Source organism: Budorcas taxicolor, chromosome 8 (assembly GCF_023091745.1).
Source record: "Budorcas taxicolor isolate Tak-1 chromosome 8, Takin1.1, whole genome shotgun sequence".
Taxonomy (NCBI): Eukaryota; Metazoa; Chordata; class Mammalia; order Artiodactyla; family Bovidae; genus Budorcas; species Budorcas taxicolor.
The window spans coordinates 85508156-85534146 of record NC_068917.1 but is presented as its reverse complement, the minus strand read 5'-3'; the positions used below and the strand labels follow the sequence as shown (position 1 = coordinate 85534146).

Genomic DNA, 25991 nt, shown 5'->3' with positions numbered 1-25991 from the left:
AGAAGGCAATGGCACCCCACTCCAGTACTCTTGCCTGAAAAATCCCATGGATGGAGGAGCCTGGTAGGCTGCAGTCCCTGGGGTCGCTAAGAGTCAGACATGAGAGCGACTTCACTTTCACTTTTCACTTTTCACTTTCCTGCATTGGAGAAGGAAATGGCAACCCACTCCAGTGTTCTTGTCTGGAGAATCCCAGGGACGGGGAAGCCTGGTGGGCTGCCGTCTATGGGGTCGCACAGAGTTGGACACGACTGAAGTGACTTAGCAGTACCTATAGGGAATAGACAGATATTAACAAAAATAATAAACAATGAGAATATTACAAATTGCCAAGAAATCTATATTCAGCGTGGCATTTCTGGCCTCCATTTATGTGCAATGAAGGCTAAATTTTTTTTTTTTCATTTTCTCTTCTTCTTTGACTTCCTAGTTAGCTGTGTTTCTTGATTTCTTCTGATTCTTATCTTGAAATGGATCTGCCCAACTCTGTGTAGGTGGGGCCTTAGATCCAATCATGTAAGGTTTAGCTCAAGAACCACCAAAAAGTGTATATAAAAACTCCATTAGGAACACGAAGATGGAAAAAGAGAGACATTACCTTTTGGAATGCAGGTTGTATGAAGATAACACGAGACAGAGAAAGTGGAATTACTCATCTCCTATTTCCTGTTTGTCTCCCTCCCTTCCTTCCTTGTCTACCTTCTTTGTCACTATTGTTCATAAGTCCTTGAGGGTAGATATTCCTACTTGAGAAATGGGCCTGCTTGCATCTTCTTTCTGTTTCATCTTGTTTTCCCTCCATCCTGGATGTCTCAGCAAGTTCCTCTCTCTTCTTGGAAGCATGCCCAGGCTCTGTGGCCCTTGCCTTTCCCCAGTGGCCCATGAGGAAGTCTCTCACATCCAGAGGTGCTTGTCTATCACCTTGGCAGCAGTCTTTATAGAGTCCCCAGCCTAACTGTGTTTCTCTGGGAGAATTCTACCTCAAAAGATATATAGGAAACTTTTGTTTCTCAGGTGACTTATTGTCGAGAACAACTTCACACAGCAATGCTAACGCCAGAGGGAAGGCAAATTTGGGGGAGACTAGACAGTGTATCAAGATATGGTTATTGGAATAACCACTTTTATCTTAAAAAGTAAATCAATCTGTTTGATGCTTAAATCCTTAAACATGCTGTGAAAATAATGCTTGGTTTCCAAGAGAAGAGTAGATTTGTTGCTTCTTTATTCATAACAATGTTCATAATTTTGTATAACCTTGAGGTGATTAGCCAGATTTCAATATGGCTTAAAATTTAAAGCTATAATAAGCAGTGGGCTCAGGGGTTAATATGGCATAGTACCAAGGTCTGAGCCTGTGTTTGCAGAGTTGGTCTTGTTTTAAAAACTACATTTGTTGCAGTGATTTCTATCAACAACTTAATATTTAGAGGAGTTGCTCTAGGCAGAAAAGGAAAAGATTCTCTGTAGCCAGTAAACGTCTTTGCCGTTTGTCCCATCATATCTGAGCTTAATGTTTTTCAGGGAAAACCACAAAAAATACCTACTATAGTTGTGCTGAAGGCTCTTGAGGCAACTGCTAAGAGTGGTGGTGGAGGAAGGGTTCTTGTGGAGCGTGATTGAATTACCTCCAGGACCAGTGAGAGGTCACTAGCACTTCTTGCCTTAGAGACATTTATTTCTCTTCTAACCTGATCTTAAGTCTTGCCAGGGTGAAACAAACTCAAATTTCTCTTGGTCTGTTATTTTAGTAGGATTCTTTTTCTGTTCTTTGGGAGTGTGAATGATATGAATTATGCTAATTATGTTAAGACCTCATCTGTTGTTATTTGTGGATTTTCATGAAACCTGGGATGCATCTCAGCGAGCCGTCCCCTGCATGCAATCCTCTGAAACAAAGGGGTCAATGAAGCCAGCAGTGGGAAGAAAGCTTGCCAAAGGAAATGCTTATATCCTCGGAGGGTGCTCGGTAGCCAGGCCATTCAGCCAACTCCAAATATTTATGGAGCATCTTTTGGATACCAGAGCTCCACTGTAAGACTGTTTGCAAGCGATGGGTAGAAGGCAAAGAGAAAGCCAGGTGGAGTCTGACCACTGAGCTAGGAAACTGAAGACCACAGCTGTGGTGGTAACTGAAGAACAGTTTTCCACGCTTTGGAATTCTTTGAAGGGGCCATCCCAAGCTGGTAGCATCCCAAGCTGAAAGAAAAGTCATGCCTTCTCCCTCTCTTAGCCCCAATTTCAAGTTGGTGAGTGTTGCTCTGCCTACGTCTACAACCGAAGCATGATACAAATGGCCCCCAAAGGAGCAGGGCTAGACTTTGGCCTGCTCTGTTTGCAAAGTCGTGTGCTCTGGTGAGGATCTGGGTCTGCTCATAGGGTGCACTTTTTCTCATTCTCCCAGAGGTACCCCACAGGTTTGAGACTTTGAATTTGATTTACTGAAGTTTCCTGTTAGCCAGCTACCTAGAAAACACTGGACAGGGAAATAAAGAAGCAGATGAGATCTGTGTGTCACCTGAGGCAGAAAACTGTAAGTGGAGACCTGAAGATATTCCTGGGTTTTCTCAAAATCTGTGCTGAGAACACACACACATACACGCTTTCCCTTCTCTGACTTCTGGCTCTGTTTTTTTTATTTGGAAAGGCATCAAGGTTTTTATCTCAGGGAGAACTATGATAAAAGCCAAAGTGTGTAATACCTTCTGATAAAAACTGAAGCTGTCAAATGCTCAGTGCTGCTTCTTTGCTCCTAAGACATGTTGCTAAATTCTCCACGTGGACCTTTCTCTCCATTTCCTGCAGTTTGCGGCGCCTGATACCGCTTCTCCCACACGGCCTTGCAGAGTCTACGTGCTCAACGATACGTGCTTCTCCCTTCCTGAAGAGCTGTCCTTCTGAACAGCTCGGTGCTCCAGGGAGAACCAGGACTGAGCTCCCCTTCAGGTAATGACTGAGAGATGACACCTGGCAACCTCTCAGAGCTGGCACACCTGGGCCCAGGCAGAGATGTCTTAGCTCTCAGAAAGTGAAAGAATACTTTCTTTCACTTGTATTGTATTGTATCAGCTCTTGTATTAAAAGAGCTGATATTGCAGGCATCTGGGGAAAGAAAAAGAAAACTGTGTTGTTTATACCTCCATCTACTTTTTAAGAAAAACAAAACTAAACACTGCAAATAAAAAGAGAAACAGGGCTTTCCTATGGGACATGATCCACATACCCAGGGCAAATTTGGCCCGATTCTGTTTCAACATAATTAACATTTGCAGTAATTACAAATGCATTCCTGTCTTCAGGACTGATGCTAGGCTTGGCTGCCCCCAGCTCTGGCCTTGGCATTTGACTCCTGCCTTTGTTAGGAGAAGCAAAGGAAGTAAAGACCCATAGAACCCACACTTGTCTTCCCCTCTGTTCCTGCTTGTGCACTCCCTGCCCCTCCACACTGACACATACACACTGAGACCCTTTCATATTCAGAGGTGCTGATGGAGGCTGGAGGCATCAACACCTGGCATTTCCAGGGCCAAGAACTTCATCAGATATTGCCCAGCTGAGCTGTCAGCAATGTCATGATTTTAACATTTTTGGAAAAGGAAACAGACTATTCTTGAGCAGTGATCACTAAGTATACCATATACATTGGTTTGTATACACAAGTATGTGTGCACACACCTGCAGGTAGGGCACTAAAGCCCACCCACTGCTGTCTCAAAATCCTTGTCAGTTAGCACTTTCTCCAGTAACAGAAGTGATTACTCTGATGGGAAATGCAAAATTAAGCTCTAGAGTGATTTCCTTAGAAATCAGTAAGGAGGGTTTCCTGGAACCTTTTTTTAAGATGAAAAGCTTGTTTTCCCTTAAGAGTTTGCTCCAAAAAAAGCAGCTCTCACCATATGTTTTCCTGGAGGGAAGAAGGAGGGGACAGAATGTACAAGCTGAATGCTAACTAAATATTGCAGCCCTGGATTCCATTGGCAGCTAGTCACTAGGATCCTGGAAAGACCTTAGCCAGTCTGTCAAGTTGAAGGCTGTTTAGGAAAGTCCTGGGCAGCATCAGTGCCTCATGAGTATCAGAGTGGCCAGTAGCTAAATGTATGATCAATAAGAGCAGTTTTTCCCCAGGGATAATTGAGGAGGGGATCAGTCTATGACAAGTTTTTAAGATTCACTGAGCCAGAGTTTTACACATTTTAATGGAAAACTTTGACCCGTGACTTGAACATGGTGAGTGGGCAGGCTCAGTGAAACCAGCAGTAGACAAAGAGCCATAAAACCATAGAATCAGGATCCTAAGTAACTGAGTTCCTTGGTCCTAGTCTTGTCTTCCAAGTAGTATTATCGCTAAACTCATTTGGATAAGTCCCTGCCTGCCCTTCTCTTAAAAGCTTTCCAGGAAATAAAAATTTACAAGCTACACTGTTCATTCCCAAGAGGGATTATCATAAATTCATTCAACAAATATTTGTCAAATATGCACTTTGTGCCTGGCCTTTTTCTGAGCTCTGGGGATATAATAATTAATTAAGTGCCCCAATCCCAGCCTTCATGGGTCTTACATTCTAAATGGGGGGAGGGGAAAATTTGGAAAACGTGAGGCTAGAAAAGAAACAAAAGTGAGTCAAATATAGAATCTGTTATTAATAAATGGTGAAAAGTGCTATTATGAGTAGCACTAAAATGCCTTACATGAGACTTCGTCATTTCCGTGGGCCAAGACGTGTATATGCTATGTGATTTTCACAAGAGTAAACTGCCTGGAATATCACAGAAATCCCTCAGGTTCACATGAGTAAAAGTGACTTTTCTGGAATTAGAATGCATGTCATGGGATGCTCAGTGTCCTTTTCGTCTATAAAACTTAACTACAGAAATTCAAACGCCTGTCTTTTCTTAGTACTCACTGGAGACTTGAATTTTAGGGTCATTCAGTAATGCCGACTTTAGTTGCAAGGGCCTGTGAGGGCTAGGCAGAAATAACCACAGAAGGATGGCATCAGAGCAACACCACCCAGGAGGCTAAGTCTGCCCTTTAGCCAGAAAGAGTCCTATTGGGGAAGGAACAAATGATTACACTTTTTCAAATGTTCTCAGAGGGGGAACGTGAAATGACAGCGTAGGCCAGGCTCTGCCCATGTCATGTTGCTGTGACACAAACTGAAAACAAGAGGTTTTTTAAGAGAGCAAGGGACTGCGTGCTTTCTGTTGTAATATGCTGTGCTTCTTTGCACTGCTGCAGCTGCTGCTGCTGCTAAGTCGCTTCAGTCGTGTCCGACTCTGTGTGACCCCATAGATGCCAGACCACCAGGCTCCCCCATCCCTGGGATTCTCTAGGCAAGAACACCGGAGTGGGTTGCCATTTCCTTCTCCAGTGCATGGAAGTGAAAAGTAAAAGTGAAGTTGCTCAGTTGTGTCCGACTCTTAGCGACCCCATGGACTGCAACCCACCAGGCTCTTCCATCCATGGGATTTTCCAGGCAAGAGTACTGGAGTAGGGTGCCATTGCCTTCTCCGATTCCCCTTTTATTCCTACCTATTTTCCCCCCATTATAAAACAGGGACAAAAAGAGACCAGGTGTTCCATTGTTGTTCAATCACTAAATTGTGTCCGACTTTTTGTGACCTCATGGACTATAGCACAACAAGCTGCCCTGTCCTTCACTATCTCCAGGAAAGTGAAAGTGTTAGTTGCTCAGTCCTGTCTGACTCTTTGTGACCTCACGGACTGTAGTCTACCAGGGTCCTCTGTCCATAGAATTCTCCAGGCAAGTATATTGGAGTGGGTTGCCATTTCCTTCTCCAGGGATCTTCCTGACTCAGGGATAGAACCATTGTCTCCCACACTGTAGGCAGATTCTTTACCATCTAAGCCACCGGAGAAGCCTCTATCTTCTGGAGTTTGCTCAAATTCATGTCCGTTGAGTTGATGATGCTATTTAACCGTCTCATCCTCTGCCTTGGAGCTTCAGCATCAATCCTTCCAAATGAATATTCAGGGTTAATTTCCTTTAGGCTTGCCTGGTTTGATGTCTTTGCTTTCTAAGGGACTTTCAAAAGTCTTCTCCAGCACCACAGTTCAAAAGCATGAATTCTTTAGCGCTCAGCTTTCTTTATGGTCCAACTCTCATATCTGTACATGATGGTGTTCTATAATAGCCATCAAAATAATTAAATAAGTTCAATAGTTCTCTCTGAACTCAAGTTGGACAGAATCATGTGTTTTTCATTCTTAAGGGGAGGGAGGATTCATGAGGAAACATGAATATTTGAGACTGATATTTGTACACTATATGGTATGGGAAATAAAAGAGTACAAATTTTGGAATCAGGCAGAACTGGATGTGAATTCCAGCTCTGCCACTCAATAGCTTTGAACCTCAAGTTTTAAAACTTCAAGTCCCTTATTCACATCATAGAGATGTTATCTACCTGGCAAGACTGTTTCAAAGACTGAATGGGATTAATTGACATCTATGAGACATGGCAGCAACTCAGTAAGTATTACAAATCAGTCATATCACATGTGAGTTAGAACTTTGCAAATTTGACTGCTCATACTTGGCTAAGAAAGAGTGTGGAAGAAGTTAAAATAACATGAGTAGTTCCAGTTTGTGTAAAAATCTTGTTCAAACAAGGCAGCTTGAAAATCTCCCGAGTTTATTTGCTCTTTCACTCAATGAACTTGTATTTGGGGGATAAGCATCTGCTATTCCCTAACAGAGCTCAGTTCCCACATCCCCCTCAATGTAAGCGTCTCACCATGCCAAGTGTCACTCTAGAGTTTGAAGCTGTGTACATTTCATATCTCATGTGCCCTTTCTGTAATTCAACTGTGTCATCAGGGGCTTAATTAAAGGAACAGTAATCAATGGTCATTTTGACACTGTGTAATTTTTGTTGTTTTTTCTTAAACCAGAGAATTGTGAAATAATTAAAAGAAGTTATGATGTTCCCCTGTCATAATAATAAAGTTCTTTGAAAAAATGATAAATTTAGGGTCTGCCAAGACCCTCACTGCTGATAGTGCAAATGGGATTTCTCTGGAGGACACAATAATAGGTATAAAAAAGCATAAAAGTGTCCCGGCCTTTTGATGCCATAATTTTACTTACAGGAATGTTTCTGAGGGGATGATTAAATAAGACCGCATTGTTTTCTAAATAGGAAAGTTCATCACAAAGTAATGTTAAGACCAAGATACTGCAAATGACTTCAATGCTCACCCATGTAACTGGCCAAGCGAATCATTTGTTGAACACCCCATCACAGTGCTCACTGCTGGTCCAGCCCTGGTCCTGCTTCAGGCAGCTTATTCTCAGACATGTGGCCTGAATGTGAATTTTGACCTAATGTTGAACGCACACATTTGTAAATGGATATTCTGTCAAGGCCACATATTGCCATTTTAGAACTTCCAGGTTACATAGATACATCTGAAATTTTATTTAAAAATGAAAATAACATTTCGATATTCACTTAAGAACTTGAGTAGTTAAATTTTTTAGCAGTTAAAAATTTTTCTTTTAATATTTAAAATTAGTTAATTATGTTTTGGCTGTGCTGGGTTTTCTCTAGTTACAGAGAGCAGGGGCTGCTCTTTGTTGTGGTGCACGGGCTTCTCACTGTGTGGCTTCTCTTGTGGAGCACAGGCTCTAGGTGTGTGAGCTTCAGTAATTGCAGCACATGAGCTCAGGGGTTGTGGCGCACCTGCGTAGCTGCCCCATGACATGTGGACTCTTCCTGGACCAGGGATTGAACCTGTGTCCTCTGCATTGGCAGGCAGATTCCTAACCACCATACCACCAGGGAAGTCCAGGAGTTAAATTTTTAAAGTTGGATAGTACAGTACAGTAACAATGATGTCTCAGCACCGTCAACCGGCAGAAGGCCCCTTGGTGCAGTGCTCACAGGTGTGAGCAAAACAGAAGCCTGTTTCCAACTGAAGTCAGTGGGGAGTGTGGTGGATTTGGCAGCTTTGTCAGTGCTGTGTTCTGAAGAAGTCACTAGGGCCTGAGGAGAGTTAACAGCAGCATCTTTCTGAAGGGTTTTCATGTACCTTTAGAAACATCTGTACTGGACTCTGCGGGAGAGGGAGAGGGTGGGATGATTTGGGAGAATGGCATTGAAACATGTATAATATCATTTAAGAAATGAATCGCCAGTCTAGGTTCGATGCAGGATACAGGATGCTTGGGGCTGGTGCACTGGGATGACCCAGAGGGATGGTACGGGGAGGGAGGTGGGAGGGGGGTTCAGGATGGGGAACACGTGTACACCCGTGGTGGATTCATGTTGATGTATGGCAAAACTAATACAATATTGTAAAGTGAAAATAATAATAATAATAGAAAGAAACATCTGTACTGTTATTAAGATTTCTTTCCTATAAACCAGTGGTTTTCAGGGTGATTTTAGGTTTTACCCCTTAGGAGACATTAGGAAATGTCTAGAGACAATCTTGGTTGTGATAATCAAGGGAGACATGTTACTGACATCTAGTGAATAGAGGCCAGGGATGCTGCTAAACATCCTATAGTGCACAGGACAGCCAGCAGCTCACAGCGAAGAATTATTGATTTATAATATCAATAGTGCAGATGTTAAGAAAACTTGCTCTAAATATTAATAACCAACTAAAGTCAAGTCTTTCCCCCTCTTCATCTCCTGGGCTTGAAGATTTGGTTTAGGGAGCTGAAGCAACACTCAAACCAAAGCTGTATGCAGGAAACCTTAAAGAGGGTTTCTGAGTATTTCAGAAGCAGAACTTTGACTGTTGCCTTCACTTGGTCATCTTTGTTTCTGCTTGGACTTCAGGAAAATTTTGTCCTTAAATGTTCAATCTAAAAATGGAACAATGTGTAAGTATCCCCTGCTCTTCCAAAGTTCACTTTTCACCACTTTGCTTTTACGGAAGACCTATGTTAGTACTTCCTTTAGCCAACAGAGAGAAATTTGAAGAGGATTTTCCATTTTATGGAAGAAAGTAAAACTGCAAAACGGTGTCAGTGTTTGTTTTGCAGTGAGTTGTTACAGTCGGTGGGTACTCCACGCTGCTCCCCAGGGAACTGCACTCTGCATCTCAGCTTCAAGTTGCTACAGCTTTGAGCTGTGTTGTGAATATCTGTGCTTTATCTCTAATTATTCTATGTCTGCATTAGCAAGATATGTCCTGAGGTAATTACTTCTTAGCTTCATGCTATAAAAGATTTCATAGGAATGCTCTACTTTTGGATAGCGGGGAAAACTTGTAATTGGCTTTCAAGATAACACTATCATCTGGGAATTTCCACCTGCTCCTCAGCGTCCCTTGCTAAGTCCAGCACTTTTTCAGCAGTAGGAACATAGGAGGACCTTAAAGCAAGTTCAAGAATGAAATACTTGCCTTCTTAAAATCTGTTAGGTGATTTACTTCTTCAGCATGTTTCACAAATAAACTACTTTCTCTGGAAGCAACATTTGGCTGTTAGTACCCATGCTGAACTGGCATGCTGCAAGATACAATTTCAAGGTTTTTTGGTACAAGTAGCCTTTGAACACACAATAGCTGCTGTTCTAGTTTGTTGGAACGTTTTGTAAATTGACGTGATAAGGCAGTTCCAAAATCTCTTCTATATCATGTAGTTTATCTTTGGATGAAAAAGAATGATGACAGGCAGCCCATCCCTGGTGACTACAGGCAGCAATTCTGTGCCATAATAGCTTTATCAACATGCAGCTGAAGAGTGTGAACTACGTGGGGTGCTTGTGATCCTTAAATCACTCATAGCCTTTGCTGTGTTTGTTCCCTTGTCAGAGACAATTGCCCAACACTTTTCTTGATGGACTTTTCATTTCATAAATATTTCTTCAGTCTGATTCACTATGCTGGGAAGAACCAGAACCTCTTGGCACCAAAATAAGGATGAAATGCACTTGACTTCATCACTAATCCACTGTGCTGTCAACTGTTGTAAAAAGTACAAAAGTAGCATGTTCAATAACACCATTATGCTTTATGCACATAGCAGAATATAATTCAGGAGAAAAAGCTTTTTAACATTATGTTTCCCAGAAGGAACTTTGTACCTAATCACTTCAGTAAATCACAAAGTCCTTTGTCTTCATCTACTGAAAACAGTTTTCAGTAGTAAAGTCTTCATGGCTGCCTAGGTGCCTGTGAGGGTTGGTCACTAAGCCTTGGCTTTGGAACAGCAGTCAGGGTCTTCAGGGCTCAGGTAGTAGTCAGTGAGGAGGACCTTCCTGGAACTATCTGGGGCAGTGGTGCCTACCCATGGTGAAGAAATGCTGTCCAGTGGCAACAGTGCTTTTAGTTGACGGTTCTTAGTAACAGCAGTGACCACCCTGAAGCAAGGACCGTGTCTGCCCTTCTCTCCAAAAGCACAATAGCCTAGAGTCCTTAGGTGATCCCATTATAAGGCCTAGACAGAGGCCCCAAGGGACTGACCTTGGCCGTCTCACCAGGCTCAGCCAGAATGAAAATTTGCTTTAGAAAAAGAAATGTGACATCTCTACAAGCCAAATGTCAAGGAATTGTAATCACGTGACAGGTAGTATGTACAGACAAAACCACACTATATATAGACCAACAGAGTGATAGTAGTTTCTCTAGGTCAGAAGGTCAGGGGAGATTTTAATTTTAACTTCTAGAATGAATTTGTATTAACTTTACAATCCAGAAAAATAATTCTAATAAGTCAGCAGATGATTTTAAAGAAAATCTACAAGTAATCAAGAAATTCAGAATGGCAAGAATTATGTCTTACCGCCTATTGCAACTCTTTTGTTTCAGCATTAAAATAAACAATCAGATAACATATTTTAGTCTATGAAGGCTCTAGAGTCTCTGTTACAACTACAGAACTCTACCATTGCAGTGCAAAAGCAGACACAGGCAATATGTAAATGAATGAATGTGGCTGGGTTCCAATAAAACATTATTTAGGAAAGCTGGCAATGGGTTGGAGCCAGCCCACAGGCTGTGATTTGCTGACCCCTGCTATGGAGGAAGAAAATATCATAAACATAAAACTTCCTAAATTAATGCCTCATTTAATGCAATTCTAATCAGGAATTTAAGATAATGTTTTTCAGCCTTTCCGAGGGGTCACCTTTTTAAGCAAGGCAGGAAACTAAAAAGTCTTAAGGGAAAAATCTGACAAGTCTAACTCCATAAAAATTCAATATTTTTTTGTGGCCAAAGATAATACAAAAATATTGACAGAAAGATGATGGGACTAGAGAAAATATTTGGAACACAGATGATAGAATATTAATCTCCCTAATATTGATAGCTTCATAAATTATTAAGCAGAAAAAAGTAAGACAGTGAGCAGTTCAATGAGTAAGTATCAAACAATAGAAAATATGCCCAATGTTACTAGCAGGCAGAATGTTATATAACAATAAAGAGATCCAATAGTTTGCCGATTAGGTTGGCAAAACTTAGTGGCAATATTCAATGCCAGTAAAGGTGTGGGAAACTTCTGTCTCGTCTTATAATGCCAGTGGGGCCTGGACTGGCACACATATTGGGAAAATAATTTGGTGGTACCTATTAAAATGAAAAAAAGGGCAAATTTAAAATGACAAATTATCTGGAAATTAAAGAAAAGAAAGATACTTTATATCAAAAACTATGAATTATGGTCAGGGCTGTGTGCTGAGCAACATTTATAGTCTTCAAAAGATATTAATGTTTTTCAGAAGAATGTTGTACTCCATTTCTATATCTCTTATAGTTAAGATTGCTAGTCTCTTTGTGACCTCAGGAGGATGGGTGCTTTCTGGCTTTGACTGAAGTGGGGCCTTTCCAGGGACACTTCTTTTAAGTGCTTTCCTTTACTTGCCTCTTATGCCTATTCTGGGATTTACTTTGTCTTGTGCCATGTGGTTCTACCCTTTTGTAGCAACGTTGGTGGTATTGGCTCATGAAGTTACCTGTAAGAGTTTGTGCCTTTCTACCAGGGCATATCCAAGTGTTAATGTCTAATCACTTCTGGTCTCACAAACAGCACTCATTATCTGAGCAGCTCTAGGGCATTTTATCAAAAAAGGGTCCTATAAAACTCCAAGCTGAAAGTTAGTACTCAAAGGAACAGAGGTGAGGATGGAGTCAAGGGTGGGCAAAATGACTTCTTAAGGTCCCTAAAGTCTTTTGCTCCAATAATTATGCAACTTTGAGGCATGATTTATTATAATGAAAAAGTGTAGTTCATATTCTTCCAAATCAGGATAGTGATAGCCTCTCTGTGAACCCAGGCTAGAAGCTGCAAAAAAATAAATGCAATGAGTTTATATTATGTCTTCCTCTGTCTTCAAAGATGAGCACACATCTGTTGGCCCCTTAGCCCACCCGTATATCCACAGCTGAAAGTCGCCTATGAATTTTGCTAAATAATCTCCCACAACCAACTAAATGTGTTGCAGGGCCTGAATCAAACAGAATCCCAATGTGAACTGGATAGAACTGAGTGAGAAATAAGATTGGAATTTACTCCATATGGTTCTGTCTCTAGAAATGAAGGCAAAAAATGATGGGTGGTAGGAAAACGTTGTGGGCACAAGGCTTGGAAGTCTGATCTGGACTTGCATATTATGCTCTAGCCACTTATCTGAACTTCTTTAATAGGAAAGACATTCCCTTATATCTGCTTGTCCTTCCCAATCTTCACGTCAGTGCTGTGCTTTCACTCCCAAAGTTGTAGTAGGAAGTGTCAGACCTTGTATAGAGTATTTCCTATGACTATTTAATGCTATACCCTCCATGTGAAGAGTTAGAGGTCTAGTTCCTTGTCTAAGTGAAAAGTGAACAAGGCTTTGTTCCAGCCGATCCTGGTGCAGTCACCTTCCCCTCCAGTGCTGGCCAGTTTTCTACTCCTGGCAAGGACTTACCCTTCCAGGCCTGGTTCAGCAATGTCTCAGGAGGATGTCAAGTGGGGACTAAAGCACAATATCACTCTTTATTTGGCCTGAGTTTCAGAGGGGAAGTGTCACTGATACATTAAAATGTGTGTTTTGTTGGGTCCCACATGTCCCAGGGCCCTGTTTGCAAAAGTCCATTTGAACACCCCAGGGCTGCCTCCCTTCCTCCTGGAGATGGTCTGCAGCAGGCTCTGGGTGGTGCGGTGTTTTAGATTCCATCAGAAATCTAAAACCTGTAAACACACTGACAGCAGTCAGCTGAGGGATGTGAGAAACTTGCAAATGAACAACAAATGCAGGGAGAGAAAGGCCAGACCAAATGGACTGATGTTTTTCACAACCGTGGAGGGTTTAATCCACTGGTCTCAAACCATATGGCATGCTGAACACGAGCCGGGAGAGGCTGGGAGGTACTTGGCGGCAGACCATGGAAACATAAACGCAAGGCATTTTGTTTCCTTGTGTGTGCTTTTTTCCCTTTAAATATTTACTTTTAGTGTTTTGCCAGGACACAATTTCCATCACATATGCAGAACAGGCTGTTTTAGCAGATGGGGGTGGGGTAGGCAGGGGACAGCTCTATTCAAGGGACCTGTCATAGCATATTGATTCTGTCGTGTCCAGGTTGCTGGCTTTCCTCCCCAGGGTGACTCTGAGCAAAAACCTTCTACAATCTTTGTGTCTGGGCTTGGTGGCTCCTGGAAAAATGAGCCCAGACCCAGACCCACATGGTTAGCGGTGCACTCAGACGGAGAAGGCTGACTCGCTTGTGGAAAATGTGGGCCTTTGTTGGGCCAGCAGTAGGTGGTCTCTGCCTGTCAGGTCTGAGGCTGTGGGTGGGCGGCGGAACGTGCGAGCGAACCGCAGTGGCAGAGAACAGTCTGTGGCATGGAGGCTGCTGATGGGGGCGTCTTTCACAGACTTTCCACCCGACCGGAGAGGCAGGCCTGGGAAGAAAGGTGGCAAGAGGGGGTGGGTGGGAAAAGGGAGAGCAGCTGGAAGAGGGAATGGGGGGTGGCAAATTCCCAAGTGAAATAGAAATGTACCATATAAAAATAAATAAATTACTACTGGGCTGTGAGCCATGTTTGAACCAAAATAATGTAAGCAATCAAATGCTTACTGTCTCTGATTCACTCAAGCTTCCAAACACATTACTTAACAGAAAATGGAAGGTTTTGTCATAAAGGAGTGTAGTAGTTGCACAATGCTGGCCACATGGTTAGAAGGCGGGCTTGGAGCTGGCAAGTGTAGATGTCCTCAACTGAAAATACATAACCCTGGCATTATTTCATTGGTTGTAAGGGATGAGAGCTGGAAGAAGCTTCCTGATATTCTCAGGAGGTCCCTGAGGGCTTCCATTTGTTCCACCCACAACCAGAGGAGTGGATGTGAGAGGTGCTATGCTAAATACTATGATCTATACAACATACAGAGCAAGCCCATGGAACAAGACTCCAGCTAGGAAGAGGGACGCTAGTTTATGCCTGTGAACTGCTTTGTAGTTTATGACATCTTCTCACGGTCACCATCTGGAGACACTGACATTATTGTCTTTATTTTCTAATGCAGTGCTTCTTAAGCTGTAGTGTGCAAAAGCAGGACAGGTTCAGGGGGCCTGCTTCCAGAGCTCCTGATCTAGTTGGTCTGGATAGGACCCAGGAATGTACATCTCTAACAAGCTCTCAGGTGATGCGGATGCTGCTGATCATGAACAACACCTTTGAACCCTACTGTTCTCAGTGAGCTTCAGTAACAACCAGGGTAGCTGGGCTCTAAGTCCGGGTTTCCCACCAGTATCATGATGCTTCTTACTCCTCACATGCTTCCCCTGCCAGTCATGGTGCCCACATCAGTTGAGCCTCGACTTGTACTCAGAATCCATCCTGGCACAGCCTTCTTAGCAGCCACAAACAACTGACCAGAGTTGGTGGTGCTGGTGGTAAAGAACTCACCCGCCAATGTAGGAGACATAAGAGACACAGGTTCAGTCCCTGGGTCAGGAAGATCCCCTGGAGGATGGCATGGCATCCCACTCCAGTATTCTTGCCTGGAGAATTCTACAGAGAGAGAAGCCTGGAGGGCTACAGTCCATAGGGTTGTAAAGCATGCACACACACACACACAATATATACATATAATGTTATCTGTCATCTTTGAGTTGGTGGAATGGGCACTGGTCTAAAATCCAGAGAACCTGGACTTAATCATGACTGGGCCATTAACTGGCATCCCCGGTGGCTCAGTCAGTAAAGAATCTGCCTGTAATGTGGGAGACCTGGGCTTGATCCCTAGGTTGGGAAGACCCCTCAGAGAAGGGGATGGCAACCCACTCCAGTATTCTTGCCTGGAGAATTCCATGGACAAAGGAGCCTGGCAGGCTACGGTCCATAGGATTGCAAAGAGCTGGACACAACTGAGTGACTTTCACTTTTAGGCTATTAACTAGATGTAGGGGCACCAGATGAGATTCTTTAACCTGCCTAAATATGTACAAATTCTGCAATAATATGAGGCCTTTTGTATTGTATGATGTTGAATTCAGAGAGGTGACAGAACTTATTAAAGTGGATAAAGTGAAAATTGTAGCCTGTGATGGTAAAAATACTGGCTCCTAGTCATTACAGAATGACTAGGAAAAATAGCTTTTTATATCGTCGTCTGTTACTCATCTCTTTTGAAAGAGAAGCATAGAAGAGACTTTTTAAAAAATTTGTTCTGCACTGTGCTATAATATCAGAGGATTTCAGTAGAAAGAAGTTTCTAACTCCAAACCCTCTTACATTACCTTTATTATACAGCACAAAGAAACAGAACGTTTTAAAAATGATGAATCAAATGTTGCCTTCCTAAAACCATTCTTCGATAAATTCATTTTAAAATTAAAAAAGCAAGTTTCCTCACCTGTCAAATGAGAGGGCTGAATTGGGTCAATGGTTCTCAATTGAGATGACTCTGAGAATCACATTGTATTATTGTATTAGTTTGCTCAGGTTGCCATGAAAAAAATGCCATAGGCTGGGTGACAAATAACAGAAATTAATTTCTCACCCTTCTGGAGGCTGAAATTCCAAGATCAAGGTGTTGGCTGATTCGGTTCCTGGTGGCAGCTTTCTCCCTGCCTGGCAGACAGTGACTTCTTGCTATGTCAGTTCTGGGGGCAGAAAGTCTGAGATAAAGATGTCAGCAGGTTTGATTTCTTCTGAGGCCTCTCTGTTTGGTGGGCAGATAACCACATTCTCTCTGTCCTCACATGGTTGTTTATCTGTGTGTATGCATGTCTTATGTCTCTTTTTAAATGGGCACAAATCCCACCATGTGTGTCCCACCCTCATGACCTCACCTAAACCCAATTACCTTCAAAAAGCCCACCTCAGTGCATCATCACGGGCTTTCCAGGTGGTGCCAGGGATAAAGAACCTGCCTGCCGGTGCAGGAAGACATAAGAGATGCGGGTTTGATTCCTTGGTCAGAAAGATCCCTTGGAGGAGGGCACGGCAACCCATTCCAGTATTTTTGCCTGGAGAATACCCACGGACAGAGGAGCCTGGTGGGCTACAGTCCATAGCGTCACAAAGAGTTGGATATGAATGAAGTGGCTTAGCATACACGCACGCATGCATCATCACATTGGGTTTAGGGCTTCAACATATGAATTTTAACACAGGGGGACACATTTCAGTCCATCACACATATGAATAGTTTCTATAAAATGCAGCTTCCTGGGTCTTTCCTCCAGAGGTTCTAATTTGGTCTGTTTGGGGCAGTATACAGAATTTTTTTTTAGCAGCCACACCACATGATTCTCAGGCTCACTCAGGCTTGGGAAGCTCTGGGTAAGTTGCTCACTGAGTTTCCTGACTCCCAGGCAATGAGCTTTGGGCCCTTAGGAATCCAGCAGCTGCTTGCTCACTTCTCTGCATAAGCACTTCACCCATCTCACTCATAGCTGCTGACACTGGATGGAGAGCCTGAATGATTATGATCCACATTTCTAACCTAGGACTTCTCTTAGAGCAGGGCATACAGTAGGCACCTAATCAATGTTTTTTGAGGGCCTTGTCCAGCACCCTTTCTAATTTTAAAAGTCTTTGAAATGTGTAGATCATTTTTGAAGAGCTCTCAAAGAGGTTATGTGACATTATCTAGGACAAAGGCAGTACAGTTGCCTTTGTTTTACTGTCCAGGAGGCTTAAACAACAGAGAGTACATTTCCATTTCCCTCTTTCCCTGAGCAGTGGAAAGCAAAACAACTTGAGCTGTGACTAGAAAATGAATATACACAGGCACAAAGAACAGACCTCCTCCTCTTAGCCCTCTGGCCAGCTGCTTCTTTCTTTTATTTCCTGCTGACTACAAAGCCAATGGTTAAAGCAAATAAAGGATGATAAAACTGAGACTTCATTAGGACAATATAACCCAATAAAAAATCAGAAGGTATTTTTTTTTTTTTTACATTTTTTAATCCTGTGAGGAATAGTGAAGCAAGGAAAGGGAAGGGAATATGAGAATAAGAGGAGGAAGAAGATAGCAATGCAAAGTAGTTGATCTGCTACATAGCAAATTATAAATCATATGTGTGAAAAATCACAATGAGACATAACTACATATCTGTTAGAAGAGTGAATATAAAAAACAGTGACAATATCAAATGCTGTTGATAATTCAGAAAAACCAGATGTCTTTCAGATATTATTTATGGGAATATCAAATGGCATAGCCATTCTGAAAAATAGTTTAGCAATTTCTTACAAAACTAAATATACCATATAATCCAGCCATTGCGCTCCTGGGCATTTATCTCAGAGAAAATAAAATTTATGTCCACACAAAAACATGTACAGGAATCTTTATACTAGCTTTATTTGTTGTAACCAAAAATTGTAAACAACCCAAATATCATCAATGGATGAATGTGTAAACATACTGGAATATTCACACCATTGCTGACTTTAACAATGCACAACATAAGAGTTCTGAGTTAAGATTTATTTGGGGCAAAATGAGGACCATAGCCCGGGAGACAGCATTTCTGAGAGCTCTGAGAAATTGCTCCAAAAAGGTAGGGGGAAGGTCAGTATATATGTGATTTTGGGAGAGAAAGCGTACATGCAATCAAGCACATATTTTTGCAGCCATGAAGGAATGTAGTGATTTTCTCGATATGAAGAGATGCAAGAATTGGGCTTATAAAATTATCTCCTGAAAATATATAACTATCTGAAGACCTGTTCTGCCAGTTTTCTGGAACAGAGTGCCTCATTCCTGATCTCCACCCTGAACTCCCTGCAGGGGTTGTTGAAGATCAGCAACCATGACACCAGGTTTGATTTAATCCTTGTAAGGATACATGGTGAGCACCCACGGCAAGTGCCAGTTTGTAGCTGACACCATGGAATACAAAGTGAAAGTGTTAGTCAACTATTAATACATGCAACAAGTAGGATGGATCTCAAGGTAATAATGCTGAGTAAAAAAAAAAAGCAATCTCAAAGTGTTTCATACTATATGATTTCACTTATATAATATTTTTGAAATGACAAAATTCATAGAAATGGAGAGAAGGTTAGTGGTTATAGTGTGTGTGCTTAGTCAATCAGTTGTGTCTGACTCCTTGCGATGCTATGGACTCCTCTGTCCATGGGGTTTTCCAGGCAAGAATACTAGAGCAGGTTGCTGTTTCCTTCTACAGGGGATCTTCCTGACTCAGGAATCAAACCCGCATCTCCTGTGGCTCCTACATTGTCAGGCAGATTCTTTACCACTGAGCCACCTGGGAAGTCCATGATTATAATGGTGATTACACAAATCTACACATGTAATAATACAAGTGTAAAGAACTACATGTACATGCAGATGAATGCATGTACAACTGATGAAATCAGAATAAGATCTGGGATTATACTAATGTAAATTTCTTGGTTTTGATACTGTACTACATATAGGTAAGATGCATTGGGTGAAGTTGGGTGGAGGATACATGGGACTTCAGCATGATTTTTGCAATCTCCTGTGAACCTATATTTAGTTAAAAAAAAAATTCCTGAATAGAAAAATAAATATATAAGGAATGCACTTTCTCTCATTGGAAATTCATTATAATTACTGAGAAAAGCAATTTAATTTTTCTCTTTTGGAGTAGCGCACAACATCTTTGTGTCTTCAGTATAATTGTTAGTCACCTTAAAAGGCTAACATTATATAGAAGAGAGCCCAGAAATAAACTCTCTCACATAAAGTCAAATGATTTTTGACAAGGGTGTCAAGACCACTCAATGGGGAACGTATATTTTTTTCAACAAATGGTGCTCAGGAAATCTACATGGAAAAGGGTGAAGTTAGAGGCTTCCCTTATGTCATATGCAAAAATTAGCTCAAAATGGATCGAAGATCTAAGTGTAAGAGTTAAAATGATCAAACTCTTAGAAGAAAACATATAGAAAAGCTTCATTTGGCAGCAATTTCTTGACTGTGACACCAAAACCAGAGGCAGTAAAAGAACAGATAAATTGGACTTCATCAAAATTAAAAAGTTTTGTGTATCAAAGGAAAACAGTGAAATGGTAACCCACAGAGTGGGAGACACCTGATAATGAGTGACTATCCATAATCTATAAATAACTCCTACAACTTAACAGCAAAAACCCCTAATAACCAAGTTCTTTTTATTAAAAAAAAGGCACGAAGAACTTGAATAGACATTTTGCCAAATAAAATATGCAAATGACCAAAAAGCACATGAAAAGACGCTCAAAATCACTAATCATTAATCAAATGCAAATCAAAACCACATTGTGATACCACTTCACACTCATTAAAGTTTGTATTAAGAAAAAACAAAAGATAAAATTGGAAACGTGTGCTTTACTGGCATAACATAAAATAGTGCAGGTGCTGTGGAAAATGGTATGGTTAGTTTAAAGAAAATGCCAAAATTAAACATAGAATTATCATATAATTCAGCAATTTCACTTCTGGGTATGTACCCTAAAGAATTAAAAGCAAGGGCCTGAACAGGTATTTGTATACCCGTGGTCATAGTGGCATTATTCCCAATGGCCAAAAAATGAAAACAATTCAAATATCTGTTGACAGGTAAATAGATAAATAAAATGTGGTATATACATACAATGAATTCTCGCTAAAAAACTGGACACAGAAGACAAATACTATATGATTCCATTTGTGTGAGGTACCTAGAGGAGGCTAAATCATAAAGGAGGACAGTGGTTACCAGAAGCTAGGGAAAGAGAAATGGGAATTACTGTTTAATGGGTATCAAGTTCCAATTTGGCAAGAGGAAAAGTTCTGGATGTTGGGGATGGTTGTTCAATAATGTGAATGTACTTCATACCACTTAACTTTAAAATGGTAAATTTGTGGTGCTAGTGGTAAAGAATCCATCTGCCAATGCAGGAGACACTGGTTCAGTCCTTGGGTCAGGAAGATCCCTTGGAGTCAGAAATGGCAACCTTCTCCACTCTTCTTTCATGGAAAATTCCATGGGCAGAGGAGCCTGATAGGCTACAGTCCATGGGGTCATAAAGAGTTGGACATAGCTGAGCACACGCAATATTTTTAAGGAGTATTACTAGAAACAGAGTCTCACACATGCATAAGTCAAACTTTGTCAGATTTTTCCCTTCATTCTCTGTATTTCTTTCAGTCCTCAAGAAAAGTGTTGTATCACAGGCTCAAGAAAAATAACAACAGGATTCATGACAAACTGAAATGATGCCAAGCAACAATTAGAAAAGGTAAAACTCACAGCATAGCATTTGCAGTCCTGTGCATTTCAACTTAAAATCACTATTTCTACCTCCTCAAACAGTTCAGTCTGACAGGGCTCTGAATCCTTCCTAGAATGACCTCTGTTCTTTTCTTCTCCATCTGTTCAAAGATAGCCTTTCTCCAGACCTCGCTCACATTCCACCTTCACTGCGACAAGTTCATTCAGTGACTTCTCTTCTGCTCACCCGAAACACTTCTTTCCAGACCCATTTTTGGGATCTGTATTTTTAAGATAGATTTACAAGCAAAAATTTCAAATTCCTTCAATCAATGTGTAAGATCCTCAAGGCATAAACCAAATTATTCATCTTTTTTCACCACCAAATCATTCAGTGTTGTGATTTTCACAGAGTGGGTACTTAGTTGGGACTAGAATCCATGTCTTCTAAGTTCCCACTTTTTCTTTTACTTACCAGAGCTGCCTAATGGTATGTCTATTGATGTGTGTAGAAATAATAAATGTCAATCATGATATTCCACCTGCAGATGAAACAAATTAATGGTAGAAATAACCTTGATGGTTCAAACGGGCAGGTCTTTGGGTTGAGCACATCTTCCTGCTGAATGAGCTGAGATGTACATGACTGTTTGTGATGTGGAAATAAACAAAGACCACCCACAGAGAATAAACAAAGACTATTTATTCAGAACTGGCTCCAGCAAGAGGGTCAGCCACTATCACTCACATTTGGCAGAGACTCAAAGACAGGTAGAAGAGTTGCAAAGCTTTATAGTTGTAGAAAAAAAGGAAAGGCTTCAGGTGTTCCTGTCTGGAGGCCCTGGGCCTGGGGAAGCAAGAAGGACTGACTAGAAGAGGGGCTTCCTATGTAGTTGGTTGGGGTGTTAATTTGGCTTTTGCTTCTAAGATCTTTTTGGTCTTAAGCTGGAAGTAGAGACAAAAGTTAGGGAAGCTGTCAGTTACTAATAAAGTCCTGGCTGTTCTGAACTAACTTTTACAGTTTATATTTTGGCTTCCTGGACCAGTGGCTAGAGATAGTAGTATGACTTCCTGCAAGCATTATAGACAGCAGGCTGCCTGTAGGTCTGTATCCTCGGTGGGTGATGCAGATTGTGGGTCAGAGTTCTATTTTTATATATGGTCTGGCCATTGCCTGCTTGTGTATTCTGTCTCTCAGTGGTTATACTTAGGGAAATTGACCACATCTTGGCCTCTGAATAAACAACACTGTCCTTTCCAAGACTGAATTGAAGAGGCACATTCAGGAACCATGCCTCCATCTGCGGGAAGAGCAGATCCCGGGCTGTATTCTCTGTCCCCACAAGACTTTCTTAAACACTGCTTTTCTTATGTTAATTCCCTGCTTTAAAAATGCGCACTGATGCTGGATTGAGTTAACGTGCTGTGTCTACCATGCTCAGCCAATCTGTGCTTCCCTCCTCCCCACTGCTTCACTCAGGTGGGAATCCTTGCCTCCCCCCACCACCCCTGTGCTTATCTTACTGCCTTGCCCTTTCCTCCATGGCTTCCCCCTTCCTGGGATGCTTTCTGCTTGCTTCTCCAAACTCACCACTTGTATGAACCATCTCCTCATGCTGTGGTGATATCAGCATATTTTCCAAATCCTGAAAGGCTGGACTTGCATTCCTCACTGGGGGGTTGCTGGTGGCTTCACATCAGAGTCTTGCCTGGGAAAGCTGGTTAAAATGCACTTATAGGTCTTCCCTCAGAGATTCTGATTTGTTAGGTCTAGGTAGGAGGGGAAACTCATATTTGAACTGGATGGAACAACAGGAAAGAGCACTTTGAATAAATGGCTTATGGGTAGGAAAACACAATCGGTGTGTTTACGTGCGCATGTGTGCTAAGTTGCTTCAGTCATGTCTGACTCTTTGCGATCAAATGGACTGTAGCCCACCAGGCTCCTCTGTCCATGGAATTCTCCAGGCAAGAATGCTGGAGTGGGTTGCCATGCCCTCCCCTAAGGATCTTCTCAACCCAGAAGAACCCGCGTCTCCCAGGGATCAAGCCTGTGTCTCTTGTGTCTCCTGCATTGGCAGGTGGGTTCTTCACCACTAGTGCCACCTGGGAAGAACCTGCATATACATACATAGGCCCCATCTGGCTCAGCCATCTCGCCCTGGGTTAAATGGCTTAGTTTCATGGGAAAGACAGATTGGGAACTACTGAAAGGCCAAAACATGCAACTGGGGCTTTATTGGATAATTTGCTTTTAAACTGGTCATTCAAAATGCTGGCATCATCATTTTATAATTATTCACTCATCTCAGATGCCTTTGAGTAAGAATGAGTAGGTAGTGTTACTCTTAGCTTTTCCATACATTTCTGGGAGCTTGCCTCTGAAAATCTCAAAGTGCCACACAAGAGGAACCATCAGATAATCTCACTGCTCTCTCTCAGAGTGTAGTCACAAAATATCGTGACTCTTTAATCTGTAGGAGGCCAGGGAGATTCTGTCTCAGCATCCCTCCCGGAATGCCTTCCTCCTCCTCCTGGATCTCATTTGGCCAGGCGACTGGCTGCTTTGCCATCCAGAACCAGCAGTGCACTGCCGAGTCACGTGCATACCGAAGGACACCCACCCGCTTCTCCTGGCCTTGCACTGCTTCGTTCCACTTCCGGTCCTTGTTTTAAGAGCATTAGGCAAAAGGTCCAGGTGCTGCCTGCACCTTTTACCTTTCAGCTTTTCATGGATGAAGACTCTCCTTGACCACACTTTGGTAGTATTCATCTGAACTCTCTTCTTGATGAGGCCTCATCCTTGAGGCCTCCCAGGCTGTTTTATTAATAGCAAGAATCCTGCTAATCAGTTTAGAGAGAATCCCAGCACCCTTGGTATCTGATCACCCTGGACTGCCTTCAGCAAGAATCTTAAGTTGGTTTAGGAAGAATCCCCTTACCCTTGCTGTCTCTGCTGAGTACTTTTCTATCCACTGAGCCCCTCAACTCTGCTCCATTGCTGTAAATCCCTAGCTGTCTTAGCTGTATTCAGAGTGGAGCCCCATGTCTCTTCCTTATTGCCGTAGTCATGATGCCTCTTGCTTCAGTCCTGAAGTCTTACTTTACTATTTAACAAGGGTAAGAAAACTTTTTTGTGTGTGCCATCACTAGGGTATGAGCTCAAAGGGCTGACACCCTGGCTATTCTGACCCCTAAGCAAAGCCAGCTCAAGCTGACTTGGACTGCTTTTGGAGACCCACTCATACCAAATCACCATCTCCTCTTCTTTCAAGTCTTCCTGTTGTGCATTGGTATCCCTGGAAGAGAATCATCTGTTCCTCTTTTGCTCCTGAGAATCTGCTGATATTTCAGTTGCTGGGACTGCCTGGAGTTAAAGGTCCAGTGAGAGTATGTTGACTGCTGGACATGGCTGAGGACTGGGCAGCCAGAGGTTCACAGGTCCCCTTTCTTCATGGATTTAGAAGGGCCCTGATGATTTTGTAGCCCACCTCGCAGGGCTCCCTTTGGGAGATAGCTGATTCTTTAGAAGGGGGGACATTTAAAACACTCTCGTAGAACTCAGTTGACCCCCAAAATGTGTGAGAACAAAAGGGGGTAGGAAATGTGCCTAAACGGCTGAAACAACAAACCATTTTCCTAAAGGGCAAAGAATGATTTCCTATGTGGGAAAGAATTTACAGCCTTGGTTGCTTTCTTTTCTGTTTTCTTTTTTCCAGCTTCCTCCTCGTGCAATAAAGGAGATCAGTCTGTTCGGGAGCGCCTTCTTCTTGATGAGAGCCTGTCTCTGGGAAAGGGATTGAGCTTCAAGGAATACATAAAAGAAAGTAGTAAAAAACATAACACAGCTCGGTGCAGTGCCACCTCGTCCCCCGTGACTGGCAGGACCCTCGCCCAGCAGCAGCCTCCGGTGTCCAAGCACTGATCTCAAGGAGAGGGTTTGTGAGTGAGGTCAGCCTAATTAGCCAGGCTAATGTCTGGTTTCCTGGGGAGAGCTTTTGTGAAGTAATTGCCTGCCTTGGGGTCAAAATGCAGTAATTACAGGTCTTTCTTTTTTTTTCCCTTTTACTAAATGAGATAAACAGCTTTTGAATTCTTCCAGCAAGGAAGCCAATCACACTGAGAGACTTCTCTTTGTGCCCCAGAACTGCAGTGGATATTTTGACAGGTGATTTCAATACCATGAAGCTATTTATTTATTCTGGGCTAGGGACATAAACACAAACATCTTCGCCTACAATTCTATACATTAAAAGACTGTCAGACCCTGTCAGAACCGAATGTGGGGGTTTTGTGGCGAAGGGTCCACTTAAAATGCTGACGTAGGAGAATAAGGTTGGCAGATATTTTGAGCTAAAGCAGAAATTCCATCACAATGTTAAAGTTAGCAGAGAAGCAGAGCCATCCATGTAAACCAGCTCCCTTTCTCCTAGTTATGTGCTTATTTTCTCTGTTAAAATCAGCAACCAACAGTCTGGGAAGATTGTGGAAAGTTAATAAAGTAGGAAACGTTGTTTCCATCTCCAGAGGTGGACAATAGAGGCAGGCAGAGCAAATTACTTCTGAGCACAACAGAAACATATTCTTACCAGTCCCAGTTGAGGTGAAGGTGACTGACCTCAGAGTGTGAATAAACTGGTGTGGAGACCCAGAAATGGGAGATGGGGATATGTCTGATAAAGAAAGGAAGGAAGGAAGGAAGGAAGGAAGGAAGGAAGGAAGTGAAGTTGCTCAGTCGTGTCCGACTCTTTGAGACCCCATGGACTGTAGCCTACCAGGCTCCTCCCTCCATGGGATTCTCCAGGCAAGAGTACTGGAGCGGGTTGCCATTTCCTTCTCCAGGGAATCTTCCCGACCCAGGAATGGAACCTGGGTCTCCCGCATTCCAGGCAGACGCTTTAACCTCTGAGCCACCAGGGAAACCCAGTCTTATAAATAAAATGAGTGCCATTTCAAGGATTTTGTTGCTTCTTAGGGTCCCCCCCACCCCACCCCATAGGCAGCCAGCTGGCTAACCCTAGTTGGTAACCCCAAACCCATGTGTTGCTCATAGACTGACAGTATCAATATCACTGGGAAGTTTGCTTGAAATGCGGAGTCTCAGGCCCCACTGGAGACCTCCTGAGTCACAATCTACATTTTTGTAAATTGAACTATAGTTGATTTACAGTAAATACTGGGTTAGTTTCAGGTATACAGCAAAGTGCATAATCCGTAGCTTAATGTGATCCCCAAGGGTTCCTACAATTAGTCAAGATTGAGAAGCTCTGGCTTAAGTTACCCTGGGATAGGGTTTCATCTGATAGGAGTGGCTCATTTTGAGCAAAGACATTGAGATGGT

At 42.3% G+C, this 25991-nt stretch overlaps 1 long non-coding RNA gene across 1 annotated transcript; it reads left to right on the top strand.

Moving 5' to 3' along the window:
• The first annotated feature begins 2816 nt into the window (after nucleotides 1-2816).
• LOC128051993 (uncharacterized) lies at nucleotides 2817-24550 on the top strand. The gene is made up of 3 exons (XR_008199797.1): nucleotides 2817-2946; nucleotides 20588-20678; nucleotides 24370-24550. It is a non-coding gene; the product is annotated as an uncharacterized LOC128051993 (long non-coding RNA).
• Nucleotides 24551-25991: the final 1441 nt, after the last annotated feature.